Here is a 7,538-nt window from a genome sequence, read left to right on the forward strand (position 1 = left end):
AACTTTGTTCCCTACCAGCCCATAATCCTCCCCTTCTCCTCAATAGCAATTCCCAACTCTCCCCTAATGTTTTTAACCCAGCTACTTCTCTGCTTGCTTCTCAGAGATCTAGATTCAACCACCAATTTGAGGGGCCTCATATACCTTCCTGTCTTTATCCCAAATGGGATTCTGATGTCCCCTTTCATTCCTACTCTTATCCTGTTTCATTGAAGCATCATTTTCCTGCTCAACCCTCAGCCCGCCACCTGTTCTCTGAGTCCCTTCCCATCTTCCTTCTTCAGGAACTGGTTCCAATCCATCAGTATTTAAATATATACCAACCCTGTCTTCTTTAAAAATTAAAAAAAAAAGTGCCCCTTCAACTTCAGGGTCTCTTTCCCTTTACAGTGAAAATTCTTGGAAAAGTGCTATATACCTTCTTTTCTTCTTCCTCCCCTTTGTTTCTATCTGTCTTCAATCTGGCTTCTCTCCCCAAAATACCATGAAACTGAATTCACTTTGTTACTCACAATCTTTCTCCTCTAACTCCATGGTCAATTTTTTCAACACTATCTTAGAATTTCGTAAGTGTGCAAATAATGACAAAATAATAGCACGAGTTCTCATATCCACCACCTAGAATTAACAAAGGCTTACACTTTGTCATTATTTATTCAGTAAGACAAAAGTACTATAGATACAATAAAATTCCCTTTATACCTCATTCCATCCTTTACCCAGTATATTCTCCTCTTTTTCCTATTCCTTCCCCCAGATTAGTGTCTTATCATGAATTTGGCCTGAATAATTTCAGTTCCTGCCTCTATAGTTCTAGAATACATGTTATGTACCCTTACTCAGCTTTCTTTTGCATACTTTAGAATTTTGACCAACCAATGTCATACTGACATAAAATTGTTTGCTTTTTTATCAACTCAGCATTATGTAAGTGCTTGTGGTGGTTTGAAGTTGTATGTGTGCCAGAAAAGTATTATTCTTAAAGTTAATCCATTCCTGTGAGTGTGCTGGTTTAAAAGGAAGTATGCCCCCTAAGAAAAGCCATGTTTTAATATAAATCTCATTTCTTAAAGGTAGAATAATCCCCATTCAATACCGTATATTTGAAACTGTAATGAGATCATCTTCCTGGTTGATGTGATTTAGTTAAAAGTGGTTGTTAAACTGGATTAGGGGATGACATGTCTCCACCCATTCGAGTGGGTCTTGATTAGTTTCTGAAGTCCTATAAAAGAGGAAACATTTTGGAGAATGAGAGATTCAGAGAGAGCAACACTACAAAGCAGAGAGTCCACCAGCCAGCGACCTCTGGAAATGAAGAGGGAAAACGCCTCCCGGGGAGCTTCATGAAACCAGAAGCCAGGAGAGAAATCTAGCACATGACGCCATATTCGCCATGTGCCCTTCCAGCTGAGAGAGAAGCCCTGACTGTGTTCGCCATGTGCCTTCTCACTTGAGAGAGAAACCCTGAACTTCATCAGCCTTCTTGAACCAAGGTATCTTTCCCTGGATGCCTTTGATTGGACATTTCTATAGACTTGTTGTGATTGGGACATTTTCTCGGCCTTAGAACTGTAAACCAGCAACTCATTAAATCCTCCTTTTTAAAAAGCCATTCCGTTTCTGGTGTATTGCATTCTGGCAGCTAGCAAACTAGAACAGGTGAGTGTGGACCCACTACAAGTAGGACCTTTTGATGAGGTTATTTCATTTAACGTATGAGCTACATCATTCAGGAAGGGTTTTAATCTTCTCACTGGAGTCCTTAATGGGAGAATGAAATTCAGACAAAGAGAGAGAGAGAAAGCCAAGGAAGCAAGAAGATGAAAACAACAAAACCCAGAAGAGAAGAGAGAGACCAGGAGATGCCATCATGTACCTTGCCACGCGGCAGAGGAGCCAAGATTCACCAGAAGCCATTCTTCAGGAAGAAAGTGTTAATTTGGACGTTTTTCTCAGCCTCAAAACTATAATTTAATATATTTCCATCAGTAAAAGCCAACCCATTTCATGGTATCTACATTGAGTAGCCTAACAAACTAAAACAAGCACTATCCACATTGATTAATAGACAACTGGTTAATTAATTTTACTTGCTGCATAGTATTCTACCACATGAAATGGCAGAATACCAAGGAACATTTAAGATAGCTTTACAAACAATATTTCAATGTTCACAATTTTTAAGTGTTTCGTTTTCACAAGAGTAAGATTCTCTCTAGCGTACACACCTCTCTAGCCAGAAAGCATGTACATTTAACGTCACTAGATTATACCAAATTGGTATGTCAATTTCTGTACCATCGTAAGTGAATAAACTTTTACCAGCTTTTTACCCCTCTGTCAATCCAATAGGTGTGAAATGGCACCTCATTTGATATTACTTTACATTTCTCTGGTTGTTAGTGAAGTTGAGTGTGTTTTCATATGCTTATTGGCCCCTTGTATTTCCTTTCCTGTGGATTTCTTAATTCATCTCTCCCATTTTCTTCCAGATCCTCTTCCTGTTTTTGATGTGTAAGAGTTGATGTTTATTTTTCATTCTTTAACAGTGCTTTATCCCTACTTGTCACCTAATCACCAAGTCCTAAGTCTGCCACAAATCTTTCCCCTTTTACCCTCTCCCAGGCCAGCACCACCTCAAGAGAGCTTTTTGCCAGAGCTCATCTGAAGTACTGCAGATGGCTCACCTAACTATTTTCCTTGCCTGAGGTCTTGCAGTCTCTAACCTATTCCCCACACAGCAACCAGGGAATATTCCCATTACACTGTTCTCTTTCTAAAGTACCTGAAAGTCCTCTAATTGTCCTCCTTAACGGGATTGGGCAGACATTCATAATATGGCTTTGGCCTCTCTCTTGAACCTCCTCACAGCTTCTCTCCTCTAACCCACACCTGTGCTCCAGCTACACTTTAGACCTTGAGTTCTTGTACTGTGTGGCTCTTTCTGCTGGCCCCTTAGCCCTCACATATGCTTCTCTCTCTGCTTGGCACCCCTGCCCTGAGCCTGCTCCATCACCACTACCTCCCCTACCTGAATAACTCTTTCCCTAATCCAGGTCTCAGCTGAGGAAGCACCACCTTTTCTTATTTCCCCTGTTCCAGGTGAGCTATCTCTTCCAGATGCTTCCACACCACCTTTTGTTTATTCCCACTGTTGCATGCATAACTTTATATGATAATAGATATCTCTTTTCCTGTATCCGCAAATAGAGAGAAGCAAAAGGAATACAGAGACCACATCATCTCAGGAGTAACTCTAGCATCTCATGGGATATTTGGCTTAGAGAAATGGTGATTGATTATATAGAAAGATATCAATCCGCAGCATTCCAGAAAAAAAGAGATAGATAGATCTCATAAGGCATAGAAAGTTCAAGTTCAATTCACAAAGAGAAAGAGAGAAACAAAGGGGGGGAGAGGGAAGGGATAGGAGGGGGGGTAAGAAAGAAAGAGAGCGAGAAAGAACAAATGAACGAAAGAAAGGAGAAAGAAAGATCAACCTATAGAAAACTTTTCAAAAAGACACATTGTGCGGATTCACGATCTTAGCAACAAAAAAGCATATTTGAATGGTAAGTATACCAGGCTCTCTGGAGTGGGTGTTTTTCAAATTCATCAAAGTCTAAGGTAGCTTTCAAAAGATGCATGAATCTGTCCTCACTGCATCAGAAAACTAAGGAATAATGTTAGCAAACACATATGAGGCATTTTTTCCTTAAATATCTTTTCTTACTCAGAACTGAACTGAAAAGTATATCTCTTCCACACTATTTGTCTCTATAACTATATGTTTATGTTAGCATGAGTTCATATAGTCTTTAAAAAGATAACTTGTGCAGACTAGAAAGTGCAACTTAGTAATTAGATCATTTCTCCCTGCTCTTCGTTATACAGATTTAGAAGAAGTAGATGCTGCACAATGCCTGGCACCTCTAAGGTGACATGGGTTTTAGGATAAAGAAAATTTGGCTGGGAGTCAGAGTGATGTTAATTAGAAAGCTGGTCATTTAACCCCTAAGAGTTTGAGCCTAATAATCTGTGTAAAATGGGCATTATCAGAATAACCTGTTTCTCAGGACTTTTGTGAGAATTAAATAAGACACTAAATTATTGTGAAATACCCTTAAAGAACACATATAAAAGGCTCAGAATAAATATTTCTAACCTTTCCTTCTTATGTAAGAATCCCCCTGCCTTCCACAAGCATGCCTTCTCTCCATCCTCTGCTTGCATTTTCATTTTGAGCTGCAATCTTGCTGAGAGCTGGTGAGGGAACAGACAACATTCAAAGTGGCCTGAAACAATGCATCCTTTAATACCCAAAACAACCCCACGAGGTCACATCTATTAGAATCCTCATTTCATAAAAGTGAAACTTAAGGTTCAAGGAGGTGAGAGTAGGTGTTTTGAAAATGATAAACCAACTTTTCAGGTGAATGTTCTGTGCTTCCTTAGAGCACCCAATCTCGCTCCTAGGACAGATTTGGGAAGAAGTACCACAAACTGGGTGGCTTGAAGCAAAATAAACTTATTCTCTCCCAGTTGGGAGGCGTTGGCAGGGCCAAGCTTCCTCTGAAGGCTCTTAGGGAAGGATCCATTCCTTGCCTCTTCCAGCTTCTGGTGGCTCCTGGAGTTCCTTGGCTTCTGGTTGCATGACTCTACTCTCTGCCTCTGTCTTCACATGCCTTCTTCCCTCTGGCTCCGTATGTCTTTTCTTCCTAAAGGGACACAAGTCATTGGATGTTAGGCTCACCCTAGTCCAGGGTGATTCCACCTTGAGATCTCACCTCAATTACATCTGCAAAGACCGAATTTCCAAACAAGGTCACATTCTGAGGTTCCAGGTGGACACGAATTTTCAGCCCGCTACAGTAGCAAATGCTGTCTAGAGTGGACTGCACTACAAATAAAAATATCTACAAAAGCATTTGTTAGAAAGTGAGTACAGGGATGAGGGAAATGCTCCTGCACTTGAATCAATTCTGTCTACTCTCTCCTCCTTTCCTGTGGGGGTCACTCATTTGGAGGGATTTCTCTCCCACAGCACATCCGGCAGAGAGGGAGTGGATCAAAAAATGACCCAAAGCAGTCTTTGCAGCTATGTCACACGAGTTCTGGCTAGGGGATCAGTGGAGATATGAGATCTGGATGTTACTCACAGTTTGCAAGCGATGTGTGCCATCCTGATGCCTCAGTGTGATCTGATTCTTACAACGGAGAGGAAAAAGTACTGCTAGGTTTTTATCTTCTGCAGGCTTTTATCCAAGAACATTTCTGCCCAAAAGAAAACCTCTTTGAACCTTGACTATGTCTTCTAGTATGGATAATGACAACTACTTAAACTGCATTTAAAAAGTGCTGAGTAGTTGATCCTAGTACCTAATGATGTTACTCATCTCGTTGGAATCTGATTGACACTAAAAATAATAAATTGGAACAGAAAATGATTTTATGGGATTCGTGGGTTGACAAGTAGGCTAAGTGTAATATCCTTCATTACCCTTGTCATTGAATTCTATATGGTTCAGATTTGAACAAGGAAGGCAGAACGGTACTAGAATTTCATGATTTTTATCTTCAATCAACTCTCTCTCAAACATATAAAATTAATTTGCCTACTTAGAAATAAAGATTCAGGTAATGAAAAGTGGAGAAAGAGAAAAATACTTTCTGTGATGATACAAACTTTATCATGGGCAGTCTGTGGCACAAGCAAGAGTAAAGTAATAACTTAAACACTGCCACTGCTGGAATATTTAAGAGATAATCTCTGTGCCACCTATTTCCTTCATCTGATCTAGTAAATTCATAAATTCAGACTCAAAACTATACCTGCTGAATCACTGAGATTCACCAGGGAAACAGTTCTTAAAACATGCTACACTCGAAAAGCATCACGCACAAGACAATGGAGACATAAGTTAAGCTGTTAGCAATTCAAATTTAATTCCTGACAATTATTTACAAGACAGTTGGATGATTATATTTGTATCACAGCTGTTTTTTTAATTTCAGTAATCTGTGGTAGATTTGTTCCTTGAGTTTGGGGAAGAGAAAAAAAAATAAGGTTCAGAAGAAAGAAGCTCAAAATATTCCAACTTTTCATTTTAAGTAATGTCCATGATTCATTGTGGATGGTTTTTAACTTTGATTCATTCAGTGAGCTCTCCTAACGCAATGATTTTCTCCATGGAAATCCTTAACCACATGGCCATTTGCAGCTGATGATTTTTTTTAATAAATAATTTATAAAGCCACTATGCGCTTGTACTTTTACACTGAGAAAGGGAGCAGAGAACGAATTGCATCTTAAACTCTATTTACAAATTTACCTTGGCAGGCCCTCTTACTGCCAATAGGAAACGATGTTGCATATTTAATTTGCTCTTTTGTTACAGCGGGGCTTAGGTTAGTTAATTTCAATTTTCGATTTCAAAAGCTATCAAATATGGCTCAGATGAGAAATCAATTTTTCTCAGCTGCCTCTGTTTTTGTGATGGGAGACCTCTCATTGGCTGAAGGTGAGCCACGTGACATGGCAAGAGATTAGTTCACCAGACCCCGTGTTGCTGCCACCTCAATTACTGCCTGCCTCTTGTAATTTAGCCTTATAACACCTAATTTCAAGACAGAACTCATATTTAATTCATGAAAGCTTCCACAAGAGTAATTGTGAAATAAATTGCCATAGAAGATATCCATTTGTGACTCATTTTAATTTCGTATGCTAGTGGCATGCTATTTATTCTACTTGTTTAACACTTTAGCACAAACATTTTTTTAATATTGAACTTTATGCACTGATGGCTGCATACACCGTCCCATTTTCCCACATTGCATGATCTCCTTTCCTGGGGTTTCCTTTCATAAAACTTCCTCCCAGTGGCATTTCCAAAGGTTGTTAAAATAGAGAACTTATAATCTCCTAATTATTGAATGTGTTGTTCTGATCTGCACAGAACTTTAAAAGTAGCAACTGAAATCACAAATGATAGCAGTTAAATGATAGTTAGATGACAAGGATCATTCAAAGGGCCGAGAAATAGAGTTTAATTTAAATAATATTTTAAACAAAGGCACTCATTACACATATTGACATGTTCATTTCAACATTGGTATATATTTTAAAATCCTCAAACCAAAACATATATATTTCCTGTGTATACTCACCATTTTGTCCTTTTCCTCCCTGTTGCCATGCCAACAAGGTGGGTGAGGCCTTCTCAACTGCCAAACTCAGCTGTCATCCCTTCACCCTAAAAGCCTTATAATTGCTTTTATTTGCATACGACAATTAGGCAGGATGGCTCACAGGGAGAAAAACCAACCTTTCTCTCCCCAAGTGCACACAACGCCAGCCTGTAATTTATAAAAGATACGCGCCATGTGGTGGAGCACTAAAATAGAGTGATGAGTCCTTTCATCTGATTGTAAGCCATTAACAAAAGAAAACATCCCCTTTCAGGCTATAAAAAATGCCTATCTGGTGTGAACCTGCAAAATCACAAAGCCCCCTCCCCATCTCCCCCCATTTA

General features: G+C 39.3%; 1 long non-coding RNA gene across 1 annotated transcript; it reads right to left on the reverse strand.

Moving 5' to 3' along the window:
• Window positions 1–4,302: 4,302 nt before the first annotated feature.
• LOC143651648 (uncharacterized) lies at window positions 4,303–7,298 on the reverse strand. The gene is made up of 3 exons (XR_013160094.1): window positions 7,174–7,298; window positions 5,163–5,277; window positions 4,303–4,721 (listed from the first exon to the last, which is right to left on the reverse strand). It is a non-coding gene; the product is annotated as an uncharacterized LOC143651648 (long non-coding RNA).
• Window positions 7,299–7,538: the final 240 nt, after the last annotated feature.

The sequence above is a fragment of the Tamandua tetradactyla genome, chromosome 12 (assembly GCF_023851605.1).
Source record: "Tamandua tetradactyla isolate mTamTet1 chromosome 12, mTamTet1.pri, whole genome shotgun sequence".
In the NCBI taxonomy this organism is placed as follows: Eukaryota; Metazoa; Chordata; class Mammalia; order Pilosa; family Myrmecophagidae; genus Tamandua; species Tamandua tetradactyla.